General features: G+C 34.8%; 1 protein-coding gene across 1 annotated transcript in view; it reads right to left on the reverse strand.

Moving 5' to 3' along the window:
- Nucleotides 1-27,582, reverse strand: part of GRM8 (glutamate metabotropic receptor 8) — a 755,014-nt gene that overhangs the window by 247,372 nt on the left and 480,060 nt on the right. The window lies entirely within an intron of this gene.

The raw sequence follows: 27,582 nt of genomic DNA on the forward strand, positions 1-27,582 counted from the left end.
ACAAATTCTCTGGCAATGCTATTTCTCTTTCTGTTGAGTAGGAATCTTGCTATACAGATTCAAGGATCTATATGCCATTTATTCAACAACTATTTCTCAGTTCCTGCTATGGGCCAGGTGCAATAGGGAAAAATAAAAACATAAGACATGGGTCCTGTCATCAGAACACTCAGTTTCCATCACTATCCATATAATGATATATCTTTCTATATATTCCCATTTCTCTTCCACATTGAAAGATGTGTTTGACTTTGTGTGCCTGAGTGTATTTGGTAGCTGCCTCCTATACATCTTCACTTGGATGATCCTCAGAGAGCTCTAATATGTCCAAAATTGAAACCATTCACTAAATTGCATATGCTCAATTAATGGTGATTATTGCCCTTATGCTCTGCTTTTTCCCCTAATATTAACACTAGGTAAATGTAAAACATGAAGAGCTTTTTTTTTTTTTTTTTAACTTTTGTGATGGCAAACCATAGCTGTGAAATTTCATTCCTTTTGATTTTATTCCATGGTACAACCTCTGTTTGTAAACCTATTCTCCCTAACACATGATTATTGAATTTCTTCCTGTACACTGAATTTTCATAAATTGTTGCTCTTATCTTCTATTTCTCTCCTTCCAAATATTAAATTAAATGTCATCCTCACAACAAAAAGCAATTCTGACTATATTCCATATATTCAGTATATACTCTACTTAAGACTTCATTGTAATTCATTAGCAAAACTAAGAAACAGATAGATTGTACACTTGTATCTTCTGAAAATTCTCTTATTGATTTGCACACATTCATCTCCCTAAAGAAAGCTAAGAGAGGACTGCTTCTTAAAATGGCAAAGAGTCCCTTATCATAAAATGCTATAATCAGAGTTCTAATGTGGTTATTTAAAATAGATGAGGTACATATATTTTTAAACTTACCATGGAAAACCTCAAAAGGAAAATCTAGAAGAATTGAGTCATATTTTAAATACTACACTCCCTGTGAATTAGACAAAAATAATAAAAACTAACCTTTGAAGTATGTCCATAGCCACAGAAATACTTCCCTATTTTAACACAGCATTCACATTACAAAAACTATATCAATAAATCATAAGAGTTATTAAATGTTACCTAAGATTATACATTTTTCAGAATGGAAGGCTATAGATTTATCAATAACAAGGAAATTCACTCAGTGTTGCATGGAATAAACAATGAAATTTTCTGATTTAGATATTATTGCTTTACTGAGACATCATAACTACTGCCCTAAAAGTTAAAAATTTCATAATTAGTAACAGAAAGTTAAATTAACATTTTTAACATCTGAAATTCTCAATAAAACACGAAATATATTGATGAGCAGTTATCTTTCACACAAGGTATACATAATCAAAATTGTGCTTCTATTTTCTAGTTTTGTACTTGTACATATTTTGTAACAAAGAATATAAAGGAAACATAGAACACATATGTTTATTCATACTACTTTGTTTTGCTTGCTAAGTTTTAATGCCTATATTTTTAACTCCTAATTGAAATATAAGCTTTTATAGAGCACCGTGCTAGTCGAATCATATCTTTGAACACCAATGTGTGTGTTCACTGCTCTCCACACAGTACACATTCAGCGTGATTAAATGTCAAATCACACTTCAGTTTACCTCAGAATGCTTGGTAACAAAAGATAGTCGTATGTATTGATGTTACTTTTACAGAGACAGATGACTTGTGTATGATACGCTCTTACTGTCTTCATTATAACTCCCTCTGCAAGAATATTTTGTTGGGCAAACAAAACATTTAGATTTGAATTTAAAAATGTTGAAAGGCATACATTTGCTAGCTACTAGCCCCATTTTCTGTGGTCTTAATCTCCTTCCAATTTTATACATTTAAGTGACCTGTTCAGCTAGGCCCTCTAAAAAGATCAGATCCCTTGGTTCAGATAAAGATTTACAATCAGGACCAAATAATTCATTTGATGATAACTTACTAGAAATATAATCCTCATAACACAGCAAGAAACTACAACGACTCTCTTTTGCTTACAGTAGCAGATCTAATTATTCTACTTGGTTTTCACTAATATCCATATTCTCATGCCAACATATTAGTCAATCTTATTTCTCATTACTCACCAAAAAAAAAAAAAAAAACTTACAATATCCTGTCCAGTTTTTTTCATGCTTACATTTCTTATGATACTAATTACATGCCTATAAAGTTCTTCCTATTTTCTCCAATTATGGAAACACTACTTGTTCTTTTCTCTTCCCTTTAGTTTTGTTTCAAGTGAAAAAAAAAGAAAGAAATACAAATACAATTGAAGAATAGTGAACTTTTTCCAACCCCTCTCCTCTCCTCTCCTCTTTGCTTCCCAGAGATAACCACCATCCTAGGTATTTGTCACTCCTATGTATGTTTTAATTCATTTTATATATGTGTCTGTCTATCTGTATAGAAATATATCCTATGTATTAATGTTTACATAATTATAGTTTTATTGTATCATATGTCACACTATACTGCAGCTAGTTTATATAGCTCATGTTTTCTAGATTTATCCAGATTGGTATGTCATACCAAATGGTAAAAGATGGAATTATTTCAGACAAAGATAAAGAAAAGCAAGGATGCTTGATTTTGCTACCGTTATTCAACATTGTACTAGAGGTCCTAGTCAGTATTACAAAGCAGAAAGAAAAATTGAACAGCATACATATACGAAAGGAAAAAGTAATACTGTCTTTATTTATAGACAATATGATTGTTTATGTAGAAAAGCCCATGGAAACTAAAAAAAAATAGCTAAAATGTGAGTTAATAATGATTGCTTCATAGAAAGTGAGAATACAAAAATTAATATTTCTACTAGCAACAAGAATTTAGACATGGAAATTTAAAAAACTAATTGCATTTACAAGAAAGACTATCAAGCATATGAAATTATTGGTGTAAATTTAACAAAATATGTGCAACATCTTTACACCGAAAACTACACCATAGAGAGAAATTTAAAAATATCTAAATAAATGGAAAGATATACCATGTGCATAGATGAAAAGATTCAGTGTTTTTAAGATGTCAGTTTTCTCCAAATCGAGCTACAGATTCAATTCTATCCCAATTAAAATCATAGAGGTCTTTTTTTACAAATTGACAAATTCTAAAATTGATATGTAGAATGCAAAAGACAGACTAGCAAAGTAATTTTTAAAAATAAAAACAATTTACTACCTGACTTCAAAACCTAATCTAAAGCTATTGTAATCAAGACAGTGTGAAATTAGCATAAGCATAAACATATAAACATACGGAACAAGATAGCAAGTCCAGACATATACTCACACATATGTGCTCAAATGATTTTCAGCAAAAGGATATTCAATGGGAAATGGGCAGTCTGTTCAAAAAATGGTGGCAGAACAACAGGATGAGTATATTTTAAGAAATGAACCCCAAACCTTATTTCATACCATATTCAAAAATTACCTTTCTATTGATCATAGACTTAAATGTAAGAGGTAAAACTATAAAACTTCCGGGAGAAACTTTTGTAATCTTGAGTTAGACACAAATTTCTTAGCTAGGACAAAAAAAGGTAAGATGCATAAAATAAAAGGTTGATAAACTGGCCTTCACCAAAATTAAAAATGTTTGTCAAATGACACCATTATAAAAATGAAAAGAAAAAATATTTGTGTGAAATATATACACATATTTATTTGTGTATATTTATATAAAATAAAAGACTCATTTCTAGAATAAAGAACTTTTACAATTCAATAATAAGAAATTAATTCAGGGGTGCCTGGGTTGCTCAGTTGGTTAAGCCCTGGACTCTTGACTTTGGCTCAGGTCATGACCTCACGGCTGTTTCATGGGTTTGAGACCTGCGTCGGTCTCTGTGCTGCCTTCTTGGGGTTCTCTCTCTCTCTTTCTCTCTGTCTCTCTCTGCCCCTCTCTCTTTCTCTCTCTCTCAAAATAAATAAACTTTAAAAAAATAAATCAAATCAGTTTTTAAAATGAGTAAGAGATTTGAAGAAACAATCAAAGGAGATACAGAAATGGCAAATTAGCATATGGAAAAATACATAAGACAATTAGTAATCAGAGAAATGAACACATGCAGGTAGATTCACAGTGAGAAATCACCATACACCCACTAGTATGCCTAAAATTAAAATGACTGACATTATCAAGTGTTGGAGAAGAGTGCAGCAACTGGAACAGTCATATGTTGCTGTTAGGAATGCAAAATGGAACGGTCACTTTAGAAAAACAGTTTGACAGTTTCCGATAAAGTTAAACATATTCTTCCCATACATTCCAGCAATGCCACTCCAAACTATGTACCCAGGAGAAACAAAAGCATATGTCCACACAAAAGCTGTACTTGTGTGTTTGTAGAAGCTTTATTCATAATGGAGGAAGCTGAAAATAATCCAGATTCCATCCACCAGTTAATTGAAACACAAATTGTGATATATTCATGAAAAAAAAGGCAATGAACTATTGACAGACACAACGCAGGTAAATTGCAAAAGCTTTATGCTAAGTAGAAGAAGCCAGATACAAAAATTGCAAAATGTATAATTCCATTCGTATTGATTTTTGGAAAGGCAAAAATATACTGACAGAAAGCAGATCAGTGGTTTCCAGGGAGGGACGAACTGAAAGAGGCAGGAAGGACCATCAAGAGTGATGAATATGTTCAATAACATGATTGTGGGGGTGGTTATCCAATTGTATTCATTCATAAAAAACACATCAAATTGTACACTTAAAACTAGTTGGCTTTATTGTATGTACATTTTACTGCAATGAAGCTTATTAGGTAAAAATTACTGGGCTGGAAGGAACCTTAATGCCCATTTCTCAGCCTCAGTAAAGTCATGGATGCTAATATCCAAGACTCATAAATGACTGTAATGAACTTCCAAAAGATTTACCTTGACTTCACATTTATTTTATTCATTGTCTTCCAACTCTTGGAAACAACGTTTGTTGGTTTTTAATTTATTTTTTAATGTAATCTCCACCAATATGGGGCTTGAACTCACAACCCCAAGATCAAGAGTCACCTGCTGTACCAACTGAGCCAGCCAGGGGTCCCAGAAATGACCTTTTTTGGTTTTGGTTTTCCTTCAGTCAGTTTTCATTTTGTCTCACATCACCTGCATAGCCACAGAGAACTAATCTGACTCCATGAGCCCCACTGTTCTATTGAAACTATAAATGTTCTTTGTTTTTTTCTTTTAAATACACAGTTTTTTCACTAATAAGTTTCCCTCTGTTTCTACAATAGCAGTTATCATTACAGGTGGTTACCATAGTAATTACCGTAACCACCACAGTCATTAGCCATGCACCTCTAGGCTAAGTAAGTCTCCCAGGGCTCAAGTCCTGGCTGTGCCACTTTACTCGGTAAGTAAACTAGAGCCTATACTTCAGTTTCCTCATCTGCAGAAATAGGGATAAAAATTGTTCCTACTTCATCAGATTATTTTGAGGATTAAATGGGGTAATACACAAAAGATGCTTAAAAATATGCCTGGCACATCATAAGGACTCAATAAATGTTAGTATTTCTATTAGCCTATTTTTCCACTGGAAATTTCAGGAGAAATAAGAAAAATGCTATTGAATAAAATACAAAACTCAGATTTTAAATCCAGGAGTTATACTTTACTATAACTTTAAAAGTCAACAGAGTATGGAGCACCTGGGTGGCTCAGTTGGTTGAGCATCTGACATCGGCTCAGGTCATGATCTACGGTCTGTGAGTTCAAGCCCTGCGTCAGGCTCTGTGCTGACAGCTCAGAGCCTGGACCCTGCTTCAGATTCTGTGTCTCCCTTTCTCTCTGCCCCTCCCCTGCTCAGGCTCTGTCTCTCTCTGTCTCAAAAATAAATAAAAACATTTAAAAAAATTTTTTTAAAAGTCAACAGAGTCATCCTCTACTTCTCAGTTTTGTAAGGCTTCTTTATTTTTTGTTATTGCTGTGTTCTTAATTTCCTGGTTTATGTTACAATGGAGAGAGATAAATTAAACATTATGTTAGAAGGATATTTCTTATATCTATTACAACCTTCTATATCATGTATCTATGTTTGCATTATGCATGGGTGTATGTATTTTATCTTAACCTAAATTTAGTTTGAGATTCTTTAAAGGACTTGCACTGAAGAGATTATTTGGATAGGAAAACTGGGAATACACAAGGTCTGCCTTGGCTTAACCTATCCTCCTCCTATAAAGGCCTCCAAGGAAACATGAATAAAGTATACAAAAGAAGTCACTTATTATTATTAGATTGGATTGGATTAGATTAGACTGCATTATTAGCTGTGACTTTGGCCACAAACTCCATTGTGGAACCTCACAAACTAGGGAAGACAATATGATATGGAGGAATCCTTGTCCATATGTTAGTTGAGAAAATGAACCAGCTACACAAGCAAGGTCTGGTTTGCCTTGAAGGAGGCCAACCTGCCCCTATCCTTCTCAGACCAGGATGGTGATCTTTTGTCAATAGCAAGAAAACACATCTACAGAACGAAAGCTAGATGGCTCTGGCCTGTTTAGAGAGATCATCCCAACACCTCATTATCACTGCTCTTTCAGGGAACCCTCCACTGAGAGCCCTGTTTACTGCTTTTGGCCAGAGGATGACTCCACCCAGGAACACAGCATCAAAGTTCAAATCTGATCCATCCAAACCAACCTCTTTCTCCTTGGGCACATGGGACTCGATGATGACACAGAGTGCAGACAGTTTACTTTCTATATAAGCTCACAGCAGTTGTTGAAATTGCTGTGAAAATTAACATGTGACTAATCACTACCAGATAGAGTTTGCTATAGCATACTTGCCAACCACTGATATTATCATCTGGGAAATATTTGCAAGACACAATATTTCTTCACTCTTCAGTAGTAGCATGTTCACAGTGTGAACTTTAAAGAAAACACATTTAAAATCAGTACTTCCCAACTTCAGTGGAATGGAGTGCAAGCTCACGTAGAGCGCATGCTTACACCCTGGGAGGCCTTCCTGAGTTTCTACTAAGTGTTTACACTACATGTGCCACTTTGAGAATTTGGGGGAAGTAACATACTTTCTGGCAAAAAGGATCTGAGTCCATTGACAGAAGAATTCAGCATGGTAGTGACAAGAAGTCTCTTTTCTGTCTTAAGACTTTTATATTAGTTTTTTCCTAGGTTCTTGTCTTTTTCAGAATTCAGGTCTCAGTTTAAGTACCACCACTTTTGTGATGATGTCATCAAGGCACCGACTTCTCTATCTGATCAGCCGTGCCCTCCTCCTCCCAAGGTAGTCTCTAGGTCAGCACCCTAATACTTCACATTTTGTAGTTATTTGTAAACAACTGCTTGCCCCACTGAACTGCATCCTCCTGAGGGCAGGGACTGCCCTTTGCGTGCCACTGCTGGTGATGATCCTAATAAAGATAGTACAGAGTAGGCATTCATTAGCAATCTGTTGAATAAATAACCTGGTAAATGAATGAAGAATGAGCAATTTTAATAGGCTGCCTTGAGAACAATGACCTATTTCAGTTCCTTTGATATCTGGAGGATTTAACATAGAATTGAAAATTCTCAGTCTAGTCCCAATTCCTTAACTTCCTATCTGCAAGTTTTGAATATTTAACTTAACTTTTATACATTTATGTTATCAGATGGCATAAGAACACCCACTTACTTTTCCTCCCACATATGACTGTTAGGGCTAATGAGAGATGTGTGTGTGTGTGTGTGTGTGTGTGTGTGTATGTGTATATTTATATATCCTGTTCGTATGTATACAAAAGTACTTTAAGATAAAAAGCATTAAGATGCCTAGGATTATTATTATATTTCAACTCAAAGTAATTAGCCCTAAAAAAACTCAATATGGATAAACTTAAAATTTATCATCAAAAGAAAACTTCCACTGAGATACAAAATAAAACATCTGAGAAATTATTGTTACGGGCTTATCATATTTACACATATACATTTGTTTGAATATAAATCTCAAATGCAAAAATTATTTTTCACCTCCAAAAACTAATAGAATTTTGGTGATTTAAAGTCCCTGATGACAGAAAATATGCAAAAGTTTTAAGCATTTAAATTGTTTTTCCCTAACCAGTACATAGCTCACTTTATTTGACCCCTACTACTCTACATTTCAAGTGATCTGAACCCATGCTGGAATTAATCAATTTTATGTCTCTGTGACATTGTCTTTGCCAGGAAACCATGAAAAGTCTTTTTAATCACAGTGATTAAGAAATCATATTCCTTGATTCACAAAAGGAAGTATGTGAGACCTTAGGAAATATCACTGGAGAACACCATGGCATTCAACATCTGATTCCTAATTCATATCAAATGACAGAGATGGAGAAGCTAATCAGGTATTATGATTTCAAAGAACTCTTGCATGTGCAGGGTTAATTTTTTATGTTAGGTTGAATTTCTAAGCGTGGTGCCTCGTACTATCAAATGAGGCCACAGATCACCTAAGCTGAACATATGGGCCATTAAGAATGAAGTATCTAAAATCTGCAGTAAATCGCTAAAATTTTCAAATAGTGCATTACACTCATCTACAAACACATCATGCCTAAGTTATGACACTTTAAAAATGTAGTAAAGAAGATGAATGTTGATCACAATACTCTGAACATTTCTGATTCTTAGCATTGTCAATTCTTAAGATTAACAAAAAATAATAAAACAGGTAGTAAAATGGCTCTGGAAGCATTTTTTTGTAAATGCCAGACAAAGTTAACACAAGCTCAAATGTCATTTGATTTATCTGAGTCCTTGTTCAAAGATATGAAGCAATTAAAAAATTCTACTCTTCCTCAACCTCTATGGAGTTAGAAAGTTTATTTTGACAATGGCAAGGAAACATATCCTTTCTTTTTCCACCATGTCACTTTATTATTTTTTGATTATTTTCTTTATTTCTATGTAAAGAGGAGTGTGTGTATGTATGTGCGTGTGTGCGTGTGTGTGTGTGTAGTCCACTGTAAACTTAGAAACTTTTGGGATTAGAAATTTACTTTCTAGTTATATCTGTTGCAGAACTTAAAGCTATTCAGCTGAAACCATCCTTGAGTTTGCTAAAGGTGGTATTTAATTTTCATAAACATTTGTGCGTGGAGGTTACTAGAAAATTTATGGACTGGTTATTTTCTGCTTCAATACCAGTGAAGCACATTGCTATCATGCTCAAAAGCCAAAAGATGACTTCAAGTAGTGCTTAAAAAAAATCCAACAGGAAATGGTGTTTGTTTACTCATACATTAGCATATAATTGTCCAAAGAAGTATTATTTAAATTACGCATCTGCTGCTCACTTTAAAGGCTCAGATGGCTCAAACTGATGAAGCACACAACCTGTAAAGGTATAAAAAGAAAATATTATGCAAACATTGCAATAAAAATCTCATTATTTTTTAACAATATCTGATAGTTTGTGCCCATATACAGCGTGTTTAAAAAGAAAGGACAATCTTTCTCTCCCAAATCTACTAGTTAATTGCAGACTTTAATAGTGGGAAAATGCCATTCCCCTTCCTTATCCCAAATACTTTGTGTATAAAAAGTGTCAGTTCTCTTTTTGGTTTTGGTTGAAGTATATTGCGTAGGATCAAAAAGATATGCCGAACTAATTCTGATTTAACTACTACAGGGAAACAAATGTCCTGAAACGTAGTCTGACGCTTTTTTACAGAGGACCAGTGTCGTTTTAAAAGATAAACATGGGGATAGAAAAATCAGAGAGCACTTATTTCCGGAAATGTGTACAATGTGCAAAGCACTGAAAGTTTGCTCAAATGCCTCTTAGCATTCTAGAATATAGTGATTCTCGAATTTGTGACAATTCTGACATGTTGTCATTAACAGCTAAATCAGGAAAAGAAATGTGCTTTCTTCCCCAGTAAAACAAAAGCATCACACACTAAAGAAAAAAAATTGCTAGGCCCTACATTGATGTTCTGTATATTTTGGAATTATCCTAGAGAAGTAGCTGGAAGAGTATATTTTCCTTCTCTCCACTTCCCAGGGTAGAGATGGATGGAGTTAGGCAACTGAGGAGTATTTTTTTCATGATCCTGATTAAAATTGAAACAGTCATGAGAATGCTGTTTCCTGGAAGGTGAAATATACTTCAGGAGTCACAGTTAATATCCATATTCTTTATTCAAATGCCCAACATCTGAACAGTGTATAAGTCCTATGTATCAATATTTTCACTGGGTAGTTTCTCAATTCAATTTTACTGATTTTATTTCTTTCACCATTTTTTAAATATTATATTTATGCCCCTTCGGCCCCAATAATCACAGAAACACCCATAACAATAATAACACACACAATTACATTTGGGCCACAAAGAATGTTTGACTTTACTTCTAATGACATTTAAACAATTGAGTATGAACAAAAATCTTCAAGGAGTCAGCTGAAACTGTTTTCTATAATAATTTTCTGAGATTAATTAAAAAATAATATTTTAGAACCATGATTTTGGCTGATGCCAATACAAAAATATGACCTCTAACCAAATTAAAAAAAAAGTAAGTTCAACAAACAGTACTGGAACAACCAGACATCTACATGCAAAAAAATAAATCTAGACACAGACCTTATACCCTTCAGAAAAAAAAAACCTCAAATTCAAAATAAAATTAAAACTATAAAACTCATACACAGGAGAAAACCCAGATGATCCTGTATATGGTGATGACCTTTTAGATATAACACCAAAGGCATAATCCATAAAAGAAATAATTGATAAGATGGACTTCATTACAATTAAAACTTCCTGTGTGCAAAAGACAACACCAAGAGAATGAGAACACAAGTCAGACTAGGAGAAAATATTTACAAAAAGTACATCTGATAAAGGACTATTATCCAAAATACATAAAGAATTCTTAAAAGTAAACAATAGGAAAATGAACAACCCAAATAAACCTGGACAAGAGGCCTGAAAAGATACCTCAACAAAGAAGATCTACAGATGGAAAATAATCTTATAAAAGATGCTTAACATTACAAGCCATTACAAATTAAGGCCACCGCATACCTATTAGGATATCTAGAATACAGAACACCGACAACAATCAATGCTGGCAAGGCATGTGAAGCAACAGGAACTCCCATTCATTGCTGGTAGATATCAAAGCTAGTACAGCCACTTTGGAAGATAGTTTGGCAGCTCCTTACAAAACTAAATGTAATCTTACTATATGATCTGGCAATCCTGTTCTTTGGTATTGAACCAAATAATTAAAAAAACCTAGATCCACACAAAAACCTGCACATAAATGTTTATAGCAGCTTGGATCATAATTGCCAAAACTTGGAAGCAACCAAGATGTCCCTTAATAGATGAATAGATAAAAACACTGTAGGAGATCCAGACAATGGAATATTATTCAGTGCTAAAAAGAAATGAGCAATCAAATGATGAAAAGACAAGCTTAAATGCATATTATTAAGTGAAATAAGCCAATCTGAAAAGCCTACATACTGTCTAATTTCAACTATATGACATTCTGGAAAAGGCAAAACTATGGAAATAGTAAAAAGATTGGTGGCTGCCATTGGTTGGGGGAAGAGAAGAATGAACAGGCAAAGCACAGAGGATTTTTAAGGCAGTGAAACCATTCTGTATGACATTATATTGGCAGATACGTGTTATTATACATTTGTCAAAACCCATAGAATACACATCAAGAATGAACTCTACATGTATTTTGATAACTGTACATAATAGCCTAAAGGTGAATCACTATTCTTGAGTTGATAACTGGGAACAAAATGTGGCTTCTATCCACAGAGTTATATTTACATACCCAAACACATACAAACATTTTTGTCACAGAGATTTAACTAAGCAAACAATATGGGGTTGAGGGGGGCAATTACAAAAGTACAGCTCCTTTCCAAAAGGAATGAAAGTTTAAAAAATGAAAAAAAGGAATCTTTTTTAACAACTTGTTACATATGCTATTTTTAGTTTCAATTTCAGTTTTGTATAAAACTATTCCAGGAGCAAAAGATATTTCCTTAATAGAGAAATTCACTCTGCTGGATATTTCCTGTTATCCTTCCAAAATACCCCTCATCCTGCTTTGGACCTGGGAGGCAAAAGTTTTATAGACTGTGTCAACTGGGCTCTTGATTTCTGTTTGTCTACAACAAAGATTTCTTGATTTCTGTTCTGTTTGTCTACAACAAGAGAGAAGAGCAAAAGATAGATAGGTAGGAAGAGAGGAGAGAGAAGTATTTCTTCTGCTTCCTTCATTGTGTGGTCTGAGCAGTTGACTGCATTCTTCAACTAAATGCCACAGATTTTACCTGGCAACCCTCACCTATAGGTATATCTGGTTTCTTCAGATTCTAGTAACCACTTCTTACCCTGTTCCTTTAGGTCTAGGGTGGTAAATCTCCCCACTGTTATGAGCCTGGGAGGATAGCACCTTTCCTTGTTGGTTTCCCTAAGCTCTGAAATATAACCTTTACTACACATTTCTCTGTTAGAAAAAAAATGAACTCTGCAAACTTCAGATGATAATAATGTGTCAATGTAAGTTCATCGACTGTAATGAATATAGCACTCTGTTCCAGATATTGATAATGAGGGAAGCTGTGTATGGGTGAGCACAAAAGGCAAAACGGGAACTCTTTGTACTTTCCACTCTGTTTTGCCATGAACCTAACTTCTGGAAGTCTACTATTTCAAAAAATTATGAGAACATGACCAACATAAGATTCTTGAATGTAATATTTTCTTTACCACTTTCTAGGAGATTATAGGTATTGTACTAAAATTTTAATTTTTCATATATTTTAAACCTCATTAATAGATATCAAATGTTATTATTTTATAAAATAATTCTTTGGGCTTTAAAAATTAAATACTGAATATATTACAAAGTAAATTTAAATAACTGAATCTAATGTTAATAGAGAGAAATAATGATAGGTATGTGCTTTACTTCCTCTATATTAAAAATTGCAGTGAAATGAAGCCAAATGTGAAAGAGTACAGATTACATAATTTCATTTATAGGAGTATAAAGGCAGTAACCTTCGTCTATGCTGTTAGAAGTCAGGAAAGTGACTAAAGGGAGCACAGGAGGGTTTTGAGGGACCAGTGGAGGATTCTGGGGTTTGGCTGGGTGTTCTGGATATTGGTCTGGGTGTTCTCAGTTTGTGAAAATTCATGGAGCTGTAGACTTTTTGCTATGCCTTTTCTAAAGTGAAAAAAAGAAGGCAGTAAACTTAGTTCTTCATTAAGTTTTGATAGAAGCAAAGAGGGGATAGAAATGAGGGTACAGAAATGTTTACATAAGACTGCAGTTAGTATAAGGATAGAGATCTAAAAGGAAATTAAGAGAGCTCCAAGGACCCGGGAGGAATGGCCTTTTGGATGTATCACTCAACAGGCTAGAATTTCGTAGTGTTACTCGTGAGCTAGGATAAATCACAGGGACACCTATGTAACCTAGACATCCAGCAAGGAAAACAGAAGATCTGGGGAGTGTTAGAGCTTTCTTAAACAGGATGAAGAGTAAGGTAGGAATTAGTAACTATCTTTCTGGGAGACTTTTACCAGACCCCTACTACCTGCCAAAATGTGCATTTTCATTCCTGTTTGAATTACTATTAAAAGTGAATAGGGCTTCTGAGTTTTAACTAATTCTATAATGTGAAGTCCATCCTTCTGTGTTTTGTGGGCACAGACAACAGAATGGTTTGTTCACTGTACAACAGTTCTTTCTAGTGGAGCTGAGTGTGCCCAATGACCTCCAGCTAAATTTTTTGCACAGGTCATACGTGTCTCCTTTACAGCCTGTGTCAAAGCGAGTTTCTGAAGAGTTTCTTAACATAGGAGGTATATTCCCGAACACATTCTCTGAACACAATTTCATGCCACAGCCTCCACCTCTTTACCTATTATGTCATTTTGCTCTGCACAAAATGGACTAGTATGGGCTTTATGTCCTCTTTTTCCTATACCTCACCTTATGGCGCTAATAAGAAATGATGGACTCAGAAGGTAACTCCAAGAGAAGAGAGAAAAGGTAAACTAAAAAACCTAACAATCCTTAAAAATAGGTTAATTAAGCCCTTAAGAAATAAGAAGTTAATTAATTTCAGACAACGCAGTATTACTGACTATAAGAGAGTTACCAGATGCTTTGAAATCTAAAGTGTGGGGGAATGTGTATGAATGATCTGAGGGGTGTTAAAGTGTGTATGGTTGAAAATCAGTGAACGTATTCAGAGGCTTTATTCTTGTCAGGTGGTGGAAGGAAAAAAATAATAGTTATGACTTGTTGATTATTCACCAGGTGCCAGGCATTGTGCCAAGCCCTTAAGGTGAATTCTCTCATTAAATGGTCACAGTAACACTACAAGGTAGGTATGATTATTATTCCCATCCAAAGATGAGAATATAAGGGTTTATAAAATATAAATGACTTACCCAAGGACTTACCACCTAAGTGGGAGAGCTAGAATTTTAGTTCATCTCTATCTCAACTCAAAAGCTCATGCTCCTAGCCACTTGTCACTATATTGATTAGTGAATGATCACAAGAGCAAATAGAGAATTATTGTGATGAAAATAGGATAAAAGGAGTGGGAAAGAAGTTTAAGATACAAAGGAAAATGAAGAAAGGAAAAGAAGAAGTGAAAAATGGAAGAGGGACAAAATACAAATAGCATAGTTCAGGCATATAATTGACACTCAATAAATGTTAAATGCATGTGTATGACATTTTCAAATAAATGTAATTAATATACACTCCATAAATATTTTTTAAATAAAATTTGGTAATTGTTCCCTCAGCTACAGTCAAAGGTGTTTATATGGTCCAAAAGACAAGATATTTTATAGTTGTGGTTTTCAAACACATTCCAAAGACTGAGAAAACCCAAATCCCAAAAGTGTTAACAATTAGGCACCCGAATTAAAAAGAATTTTCTCATTCATATCCTTCACTTTCAAACTAACTTCTTGATTAAACTTTAATGTAATTATAAGAGTTAATAACCTTAAAGAGAAAAATAATCAAGTCTCCATTATAATTTTCGGGTAGATTCTTTCTGAAGCAAAATACCACTAGAAAATAATTACCCTTAATAACATGGGAGCTATCCCATTAAGTTCTTTCCTTCATTAAAAAAATACATAATTTTAAAGGAAACAGAAGAAATAATGAGAGAATGAGCCCCATTTGATACACTCTATACTCATCAGATGCCCATATCAGTAGTAAAGCACTTTCCCATCTACTTTGAGAATGTTGTGAGCACAATCACATTTCTGTTCCTATATCAAAGAAGCTGACACTGCTGGGGAAACCTTGTTGATTGATGCCATGGTGAGAAGCATCATTTCCATCTGTCTTGTTCATTCCCATAATGATCCTTGTATATAGTGCTTTTTAATTCTGTCTCTTTCTGAAGATTCCCAAGTGCTCAGTCGCAATCCACCCACCTCATCATCCTCATAAGATGACCTAAGTACTAATCATTATATCTCTATTGATAACATATCCTTCATATATAATACATTATATCTATCTCTTTATTAGGCACTTTCTATGTACTATTACCCTACCTTTAGATTTCACAGGAACCCTGAAAAATATTATCATCCCCATTTTATTGACGAGGAAACAAAGATTTAAAGAGATTTTGCTCCTTGACCAAGATCACAAAGTAATGAGAGGTGTGACACTGGATTCAAATTGAGTACAAAGCTTGTTCTTCTAATCACTATGTAAAATACAAACTGTCAAGTATAAACTTCCTGCTGCTCCAAATCCTTCCTGCTCCTTCATCTACTTTTTTATTCTTCATTCAAGAATTATTGCTATATCCCTGTTTAGACCCAAGACCAGACCTTAATCCTCAGTTGCTAAGCCCACAGCATCACATCTCTTTCTTGGATTTACTTATCATTTATCTGTAATTTTTTTGCACATGATGAAGAAGTTCAGGAACTATAAGAACAAAGAATGAGTAAAAGAAGCCCAGTGCAGTGGGTGAAGCTATGGAGGACCATAGGAAAAACAAAGGCAATGCTATTGATTTGTCTCAAGCTTTTATTAGATGCTGGCTCCATCTTGGCCCCCATTTAACTCTTTATACATTAAGGGAAGAAATGTGAGATTAATAAACCTTGATCTTTATGGCTATAAAAGGTTTATCAAACCTTATTCAGTTAGAAAACACAGGCAGGTACATTTATATTGTTAAATTTCATGATGACTTAACTTGTAGGATTAATATTTTATAACCAGTCTAAAATTTCCTTAATCAGAAATTGAAAAATTACCTAATTTCAAATAAGTCTGTTTATTTTTACATGTTCAATTCTTTAAAAAATATACACTATTATATCACCTCACGCCAGTCAGAGTGGCTAAAATGAACAAATCAGGAGACTATAGATGCTGGAGAGGATGTGGAGAAACGGGAACCCTCTTGCACTGTTGGTGGGAATGCAAATTGGTGCAGCCACTCTGGAAAACAGTGTGGAGGTTCCTCAGAAAATTAAAAATAGACCTACCCTATGACCCAGCAATAGCACTGCTAGGAATTTACCCAAGGGATACAGGAGTACTGATGCATAGGGGCACTTGTACCCCAATGTTTATAGCAGCACTCTCAACAATAGCCAAATTATGGAAAGAGCCTAAATGTCCATCAACTGATGAATGGATAAAGAAATTGTGGTTTATATACACAATGGAATACTATGTGGCAATGAGAAAAAATGAAATATGGCCTTTTGTAGCAACGTGGATGGAACTGGAGAGTGTGATGCTAAGTGAAATAAGCCATACAGAGAAAGACAGATACCATATGGTTTCACTCTTATGTGGATCCTGAGAAACTTGACAGAAACCCATGGGGGAGGGGAAGGGAAAAAAAAAAAAAGAGGTTAGAGTGGGAGAGAGCCAAAGCATAAGAGACTCTTAAAAACTGAGAACAAACTGAAGGTTGATGGGGGGTGGGAGGGAAGGGAGGGTGGGTGATGGGTATTGAGGAGGGTACCTTTTGGGATGAGCACTGGGTGTTGTATGGAAACCAATCTGACAATAAATTTCATACATTGAAAAAAATATATACAGTATTTCCAGGAATACTTTACTACCTGCAAACTTTCACCTTCAAAAATAAATTATATAAAGTACTTCAAAATTATTAATACAGTAAAACCTTGGTTTGCAAGCATAATTCATTCTGGGGTACTACTCGTATTGCAAGATATCTCTCGTTTATCAACTTAAAATTTATTAGAAAGGTTTGCTCATCTTGTGGAATACTTGTAGACAAGTTACTCGCAATCCATGCTTTTACAGTAGTTATTTTCTTAATTTTATTTCAAATGAGGTAATCATCAAAAAGGATATTTATATTTAAGATAAACACACTCGAGTTTCATCATGTTTGACTTTGTTTTATCTCTATTTACTAAATAAATATTTAATCACAAGGACATTGTGTGGTAAAGCTTCTAGAGATGGCATTTCATGTCAGTTTTTCCACATAGTGACATGTTATATATCTCATTTTTTACTTATAGAAATAGATAAAAAGCCAGTATTATCAATAACATATATACTAAAATACTACATTAACTCCAGTAATGCAATTATTACAGTTACAAAGAAAGATCATTTGGGAAGGTTAATATATTTCTAAAAATCGCTTGGTTTTTAGTCAAAGCACAGTGCCTAGAACAGAGACAGCCTTCAAATAATTCTATGTTCCTTTCCTCCCTCTTCCCCCTCTTTCCATTTCATTTGTGTTTTCATTTTCCCATTTCAGGTACTGTTCTCTCATAGGGACTACTCGAACTGTCTCCTAACCTAACCACCCCTGTCTTCAATCTCACTTCCTCAAGTCTGCAAATTGTTGCCAAGGTTATTTTTCTAAAACAGAAATTTTAGCACTTCACTGTCCTCTTCAAAAAGCTTCAGGTTCCTATTGCCTGCTGTGTCACCTTCAAACACCAGAATGACAGAGATTTCTAAACAAGAGCAAGCTCATCTGGTCATTTCCAGGCTGCTCTCATGCCACACTCTTGAATTCTTACACTGTAGATGCTCAGCTTTTTTAGAATGCATGTTTTTCCTACCTTCTATTTTGTCTGTTTTGCTTCCACATATGAGTGAAATCATATGGTATTTGTCTTTCTATAACTGACTTATTTTTGCTTAGCATAATGCTCTCTAGCTCTATCTATATCATTACAAATGGCAAGATTTCATTCTTCTTTATGGATGAGTAATATTTTTTATATATATATATATATATATATATATATATATATATATATCTAACATCTTTACCCATTTATCAGTTGATGGACTGCCATGAATGCCTTCTCCCCATTTTGTCCACCTAAGAAATGTCACTTTCCATCTGTGTTTAAATTTAAACCAAATGTGTTGTACTCTTTGAGGCTCTCCTTATATATTTTCCTAATCTCAGCTTTTCATCGGGTTCTTATATGCTCATGCCTCTATCATATCACTTACCAAATTGAATTCTTGTTGGTAACATGTTTGTTTCCCTCCTCTGTTACATTATGACATCTGAGAACATATAGAACCATGTTTCACTAGTCTTTGTATTCTTTTTTGTGGTTGTTGTTAACTTACCTATTTATCTTTGACAGAGACTAGTGCAGAGCAGGGGAATGGCAGAGAGAGACACACACAGAACCTGAAGCAGGCTCTAGGCTCTGAGCTGTCAGCACAGAGCCCAATGTGGGGCTTGAACCCACAAACTGTGAGATCATGACCTGAGTTGAAGTCGGACACTTAATTGACTGAGCCCCCGAGGCGCCTCTTAGTCTTTGTTTGCATTCTTGATGTCTAACACAGAACTCTTTTATTACAAACCTTGTAAGATTATCAATAAAATGTAGGTGAATAAATAAATGATTCATAAAGATGAAAATGAGTATACGTGACAACAAAAAAGACAACAATAAGAACACTGATAGGCATCTGTGTTTTAAAAATATACCTTTACCTTTAAAAGAGTATGTAGAGAATTTAGAGCTGGAAGAGATTTCAAAGGTTAGAATATTTTAGGATAATCCTTCTATTTAAAAGGTGAAGCTAAGAGGTCAAGATAAGTTCACAACACAGAAGAAAAGTGAATGGCAGAGCTCAGATAAAAGCCTGGGATTCCAACACACAGGAATATGACTCTATGTGACATATTGTTGGTGGATTCAATTAGAAACAGAACAAAAGTGTGATTTGGCTTTCTTGTTTTTTTAATAAATTCTTGTAAATACAATTATTTCAAATATTTTCCTTAGAATATATTTCTAGAAGTAATGATATGTGCTGAGCAAATACTCTCTGAAAAACAATTACACTAATACCACCCTCAGCAAGCATATTTGGAAGAACCAATATAATTACCTTTTGATAATTACTATTATAATTTTCAAGTCTTTGTAAACTTGATAGGTAGAAAACAATATTTTATTGTTGATTAAATGTTCTTTATTTGATTGCTAGTGAAGGTTAACATTTCTTCAAATGTTTACTAATGTTTATGAGTTTTGCCAACTGACTTCTTCAAGATGTCATCATTGGTGGCTCTTTTCGTATTTGTGATATTATCCTTTGACACAATAACCCAAATATATGCCTTACTTTATATTCTGTTTTAAAACTGTGTTTATGATCATTTTTAACATCTGACAGTGTTAAAACGTTACTAAATCAAACGTGTCTGTTTTCCTGTTATAATTTCCTTCACTGTCCAACTCAAAAAGCTTCCCCATTCAAATCTAATGGACTGTCTTCTATTTTTTTTCTTTTGCTTCTTTTTCACTGAAGTCTAAAATAAATCCTGGGGTGCCTGGGTGGCTCAGTCAGTTAAGCATCCAACTCTTGATTTCGGCTCAGGTCATGATCTCACAACCATGAGACTGAGCCCCAGGTCAGGCTCTGTACTGGACGTGGAGCCTACTAAAATTCTCTCCCTCCCTCTCCCTCTGTTCCTCACCTTCTTGCGCACAAACATGCACATGTGTGAGCTCTCTCTCTCAAAAGTAAATTATAAACATTTTAAAAAATAAAAAATAAAATAAGTTCCAAGTGGATAATACTCTTATGTGGAGGAATCATCTCACATGATCTTACTGTAAATTGATACTCAATAAATAAAATGTCTTTTCCCTTTTTCATCTTTATCACATCATAAATTCATATGTAAATATGTACATATACATGTGTAAACTGATTTATTTATTATCATTATATATTTCTGGTTATTTCTGTCTGGTTCCATATACCATAAGCCTATTCAGCGCTCGGTCCATACTGGATTGATTATTATAGCTTATCATTAGGGTTAAATATGAAATGTTTGGTAGAAATAAATTTCTCTTCAAAATCATTTCAGTTATTTTCATTAATTTATTCTCACATTAAAATTTTAAATATTATTTCAAATTCCAGAAAATACTCCTTTGTCATTTTGGTTGAAATTATACTAAGCCTGAATACAGATTACTCAGAAAAGTTTAACATTATTCTTATAATTAGTTTTTCTGTCTACAAACAAGGAATGTCTTTCAATAAAGTTGTCTTCATATAGGTCTTTCATATTTTTTGGTTCAATTTATTGCAAAGTATTTTAAATATTTTTGCAAAGGAAGCAGAGTTTCATTTCCCACATATTAGTCAATGATTTCTTACTAGTATAAACGAATGCTCTTCAGGTTTTTAATATTAATTTTTTATTTGATCATCTTCCTGAAGTAAGTACCTCTAATATATTTTTCAGTGTCTTGCCTTAAGATCGAATCATTTGAAAATAATCATACTACCACTTTTTCATTTTTAGTAGTCACCTCTGATATTTTTGTTTCATGTTTTATCACTTTGGTAAAAATTTATAGAATATTAATTATAGTGGTAATAGGAATACTCCATTTCTTTAATAGTAATAACAACTATAAGTATATAATTGGTTGAAGTCTAAGAGTCTAACTTTATCATGTTAAACATTTATTCCATTACTAGTTAATGTTTTTGTGTTTCTAACAGAAATGAGGGATGTATTTTAATCAAATAGCTTTACAGAATCTTAGGAGATATTCATCATTGTCTTATTTAACCTATTAGTGTGTTTATAGTACACTTCCTAATATTAAGTCATACTTATTTCTTTTAGATAGTTTAAAGGTATTTTATGCAAACAAATTTGCTTCAGAATCAGACTACAGTGTTCAGAGACACTCAACACTGTAATAGAAATTTGCATTAAGTACCTGAAATCAATAAGGTTTCTAAAAAAGAAATAAGACGCTGGTAAATTCCACCTCTATCCTAGTCTCTGTAGTCAGGCAAGTGTTCACATATTTTCCTTAGAATATTGAGCACTGAAATGGTGAGACCACCATCTCAGTGGTGAGTTCAGAGAAGCTGACCATTCTTCTTCATGTCAGGAAATTCAACCACAGTACAAAGACTAGCATTACAAAATTCCAGAGTCGATTCCTCTCTCAGATTCTCACAGATTCTATGTGATTCTTAACTGTGTCTCCTCTAGCCTAACAAAAAAACACACCCTTAAAGAAGCAATGAGATTCTGAGATCGCAGTGGCATCACCACTATCAGGTTTTCACCTCTCTGCTCACTTTGCTCAACTTTTCCCCATAAGTCACTCATAGAAAGTTCCCAAATGTCCCTTTCAACCACGGGGAGTGTCCCATGACAACCAAGTCTGCACTACTTGCTCCTTGCCACTGGTAATTTGGAACCAATCTGACATCCAACCTAAGTTTGGATAATGAGATTCAAGGTTCCAAGAAGTTATAACTGGGATTTAGAAATATGTATTTCAACCATGGAGAGTGCCCCAGGACAACCAAGTCTGTCCTACTTGCTCCTTGATAATTTGGAACCAATCTGACATCCAACCTAAGTTTGGCTAATGAGATTCAAGGTTCCAAGAAGTTAGAATTGGGACTTAGAAATATATACATGTTAATTTTAGCAAGTGCCCTGAAGAAATAGCTGCTAAATTCTAGAAATGTAGATGGCCTTCAGCTACCTACCCTATGGACCTAAAAATGGGGAAGACCAACATAAACAGAATGAAACAAAGCAGACAGAGAGATGTTAGGATTTCTGGCCAGTTTTTAGTTCTTATAACCAGTCCTTTCCTTAGGCCCTGTTGTATTCTGCCATGGGGTTTCTTGACATACCTTCATAAATTCTTTTAATTTTTTTTTTAATGTTTATTCATTTTTTTGATAGAGACAGAGCGTGAGTGGGGGAGGGGCAGAGAGAGAGGGAGACACAGAATCTGAAGCAGGCTCCAGGCTCTGAACTGACAGCACAGAGCCTGATGCAGAGCTAGAACTCACGGACTGTGAGATCATGACCTGAGCTGAAGTCAGACGCTTAACCGGCTGAGCCACCCAGGCGCCCCATAAATTCTTTCTTTTAGCTTAAGCAAGTTTAAGGGGCTTCTGTTACCTACGATCAAACATTCCTGATTAGTATGCTGCTGTGCCTGCCCTGCCCCTGATGTGAGCTCAAATACAGAGAAAAGGAGTTAGGAGATACCACTGGAATTCTATCGAACACTTTTTCTTTATGATAAATAAGGTTCTCATGGCAACAGAAAAATCCCTGATTCTATACAAGATGTAAGCATCAATATTTTATTGCCTATAGACCAGACGGAAGGAATTGACATCGTTGCTTAAGTTCCTGAAAAATGTGAACTCCTCTCTTTATTTTGTGCTTTTCTTTTGATAAATCTTTGGATTTAAAAATTTATAGAAACAGTGTTTTGTTCAAATGGTAGCAATAAAAGTAATCCAAAAGGCAGATCTTTGTTTCCCTCTGGCTCCCTGAGTACAGAGGATAGGTTGAGAAAAGTTGTAACGACCACATGAGTAATTCCAGATATGCTATGACTAAGAATGTACTTAAAATACACATGCAGAAAATGGTTCAGGTTTTCTGTTGATGAGAAAATATCAGTTTGAGTGACTGAATTCAATTAAACCACCATTGTTGTTTAAGTCTTTGATGGAAATAGTACTTTGTAGTTTAATAGTTTTACTAAGGGTTTTCACCCTTAACTAGTTGTGTTTAGAATCATTCTGGCCTGAAATACTAATCATTCATCATTCGAAATTCCAAGATGATTGTTATGTTCTCAGTTAACAATAGACTGGAAGAAGCATGACCTTTTAAACCAAGTATCTTTAAACCATTGCTTAATTAGGCATACCACACACAAGGTTACAATCTCAGCAAGACTGAGTTTTAAACAGTTCCCTTTAATTTTATACCAATGGTCTGTGCAGCATCCAGCTGTTCTGGGTCCTTCACCTCCTGCTATTACAACTGGAAGAAGAGTCTCCCTTCATACCAATGACAGTGTTTTACAGTCTCAAATTAAAAGGAACCATGAAAAGCAACTTGCCTTAATATCTCATTAATGCCAGAAAGAACCAGTTTAACAACAATTTTTTTTCCTACTCAGAAATTACACTTTAGGGTAGACATTATCCAATATTGAAAGGGGCATTACTAAATAATTCCATCCAATGGGTCAGTTTTTTTAATAACTTGAGAGTACATTTTGTAGCTCAGTGATCCTGACAGAAAATCTGGAAGGCTACACTATACAAAATTGACAGTTGCCTTACAAAGCTCATTCTTTGACAACTGGTAATAGCTATTCTAAGAAAACTTGTATTATGTAGTAATTTTTTGTTGTCATGTACAGTAAGCAGTTCTGGGTCTAGTCAAGTACATTCTCAACTCTTCAGAATATTCAAAACTGATCTCAAGGAACGTGGGGTTTGGCCAAGGTTCCCCTCCTACTTCCAGGCTTTGGGAAGTGAGTTGGCTATCTCACTAGGTGAGAACACTGACCATCACTAACACAAACCACTCAATCAGCGTTATATAATAGTTGTTAGCTAAGTTCCCAGCACACATTCTAGGTGTCTACTTTCAGTTTCTATGAAAGCCCTGTGAAGAAAAAGGATATTTCAGTCTGTGGATTTGATGTGCACTCCATGTAGCTATTGGTACATTTCAAAGTACCTCTAGGACAGGCAAGTAGCACTAGGGGAAGTGGAGAGTCCAAGATTATGGCTTCTCCTTCAACCCAGTGGTTCTTATTTTGACTGGCTGAAATGTTAGACTTCTGAGTAGCATTCTTTTGAAGACAGAGTTTGAAAAGCAGATTATAAGGGAAAAGCTCTTCATTTATTCTTAATAGAATATGGTAATCCCCATATCATCTGAGCTTGAAAGAGTTGCAAATCTAGATCAAAGATTATATCCCTCCTCCTGAAAACTCTTTTAATAAAATACCCTTCAGTGTTAGAAGCATTACATTCTTGGCTTTGATTGTGGGTATAAGTAAAAAACAGCCAAAGAGAAAGCTTCTGCTTTTGCAGTAAAATTTTGTTAAATAGCATTGTTTATGAGGCTGTTAAAATCCCATATGATACATTTCATTTAGAAATAGTTTCCAAGAGAATTAATTCTCTCTTAAAAAATAGGTAGGCTTGTTTCCATCACATAATGAAAGTTACGTATCCCACTGAATGTCTCTTTACATTTTGGCTGCTTTGGAAGCTCAGAACCTGATGTAGTCCTGTATTCTGGTTACCATACTTCTTTCTTCCTCCTTAAAGGGGATGGATAGATAGATAGATAGATAGATAGATAGATAGTATACTTCTATTTGAACCACCTTGTATATCTTTTTTATCATAAACGGCTGAGAATTAATAATTAGTGAACACTAACAGATAAGCCAATAATGAAATTTAAAAATTGATGAACTCCCAGGGCGCCTGGGTGGCTCAGTTGGTTGAGCGTCTGACTTCGGCTCAGGTCATGATCTCACAGGCTGTGAGTTTGAGCCCTGCATCAGGCTCTGTGCTGACAGCTCGAGCCTGGAGCCTGTTTCAGATTCTGTGCCTCCCTCTCTCTCTGTCCCTGCCCCACTCACAGTCTGTCTCTGTCTCTCAAAAAAAAAAAAAATAAATGTTAAAAAAAATTTTTGATGAACTCCCTGAAAAGTACTAAAGCTCAGAAGGATTATATAATCCATGATAATCTATTTATGCTCAAGTCTCTTACCTTGTATCATCAGTTATTGGAATACAGACAAGTTTCAAGCCATTAGCAAAATAAATCTCCAGGGAGCTCAAAGAGATTCTATTTTAAGTTCATACACTAAAATTCATGTATTTTATGTGATCCTCACATCTGGAGTATACTTACTCTTGTATCAGACACAATTCTATTATGCTTCGGTGGGCTCCTGTTGCTTCAAGATGAAGAACAAATCTCACTAATGGCCTATAAGGGGTGCCTGGGTGGCTCAGTCGGTTAAGCGGCCGACTTAGGCTCAGGTCATGATCTCGCAGGCCGTGAGTTCGAGCCCCACATCGGGCTCTGTGCTGATAGCTTGGAGCCCGGAGCCTGTTTCAGATTCTGTGTCTCCCTCTCTCTGACCCTCCCCTGTTCATGCTCTGTCTCTCTCTGTCTCAAAAATAAATAAACGTTAAAAAAAAATTAAAAAAAAAAAAAAAGAATGGCCTATAAGACCTCTCATGCTCTATCTTACTCTTCTCTTTGACACTCACTTCCTTCAGATTCACCTGTCCCCAACTCCCTAGAGTAGGGAGGGATGTTTCCCTATTACAAACTCTCAGTTCAGCACACCTCTACTTTTAGCCCTCATTACAGATTATATTACTATCCCTTTGTGTGCTTTTCTGATTCACATCTAAATTCCCCCAAGAAATTCTAAATCTCATATCTGCTTTGACTACTAGTAGTCCGTCTTTAGCACCTATCAGAATGCTTAACACAGTCTACATGCTCAATGAATACATCTCGACTAAATTAATGAAAGTTTATATGTACTTCTCTGTCCGTAGTGGGTTGAAAGAAGCAAATTATGGAAGAGATCAGCCCCCAAAACAATCACAAAAACAGCACTTTGGTAAGGTGAAAGGGGGAAAAAGACTAAAAAGTGGACAGAAGAACTCAGAAATCACTGAGGTCTAGAGGCAAATTGTCTTAATAATCATTAGGCTTTAAGATGTTTTTAATAGTCTTTAATAGCATCATTATATTACAGTATGGTATAATAATAGAAGTCATCAAGGAAGGGTTTGGCTTTTATCTATGATTAAGATAAGAGAGAAACTGGTAATTTACCTTTGAAATACTTTAATCTGGTATTTCTTTAAAGATTTTCCCATCGTCTGGAGGTGAGCTTCCGTTATTGAGGAAAACATTCATTTGCGTTCCTCTTCACACCTCCTAACTACGTGGATAAATGGAGTGTTCCCAACCTCATGTAAGGATAAATAACCTTGCATTATAATACCCCTCCTTTGCTCAGTTTTATAATTGCAAGAAAATTATTTTCAAATTCCCTTAATATTTATATTCATAACAAAAGGATGGTTATGTAATGTCTCACAAAAATTCTGCTGAAAACGAGGATACTCTGTGTTGAATGTAAACCAAATTTTGCCTCATGTTGCCTGCACAAAGCAAAAGAAGAAGTTTCCACTTGAATTCTAAATTGAAGATGACCTTGTGCTTTTTTGAGAAAGGCTGGCAGCTGAGGTCACTGGAGTGTATTATGATGGACAGTGCAGCGCCATGCATGGCTCGGAGGCATGTCCATTGTGTGGATTACAGCCAAACAGAAAGAATTAGACAGCTCAGAGCATTCTAACATTTCATTTGAAAATAATGGTCAAAATCATGGGCAGCAACCATTACAACTTTCATGAAAGAGCAGCAGCATTCAATAATTCCATCACTTCAGACAGGCATTTGGCTATTCTTAGCCGAATACTATGGGTCCAGCATATTCTGTATCAGTTTCTGTGACACTTACAGAAAGCAGCATTTCTGCTTCAGCAGGAGGCAAATCCCATCTACCCTGCGTTGTATGTGGTTCTATCTTACACAATGCAGCTCATTGCTTTAAATTGACCAAATCATTGGAAGTGATACAAGGAAAGAGAAAATGCAGAAACTTAACATGGCACTTTTAGAATGTAAACGTATAGCCACTCCAAATCATCTACTTTCCTCAGGTCAACTTACTGTTTAAAAAGCTTAAAATCAGTTTCAAAACAAAATATCTACAATTCCTTCTCTAATAATGACACAAACAAAACATTTTAAAAGAAATCTAATCTGTTGTCAATGGTTCCAAATGAGCCTCCTAAGTTATTTCTGAAATAGTGATATTTAAGTAGAATATTTTGATTGATAGAGGCTTATTTTTAACTTCTGCTTCTTTCAGGAGCAGATTAATGTTTCTTTCAGGAGCACAGAAAATATGTTTGAGATTTAAAAGCAGGTGGAAAAACTCACACTTCTGATTAAAAGGGGAACTGCTTCTAATCCTGTGCTTTCCACTGTTTGTGTATCTTCTATATTTAGTGGGGGGAGGGGACAGATTCTGTCACTTCTAAAGTATTTA

The sequence above is a fragment of the Panthera uncia genome, chromosome A2 (assembly GCF_023721935.1).
Source record: "Panthera uncia isolate 11264 chromosome A2, Puncia_PCG_1.0, whole genome shotgun sequence".
NCBI lineage: Eukaryota > Metazoa > Chordata > Mammalia > Carnivora > Felidae > Panthera > Panthera uncia.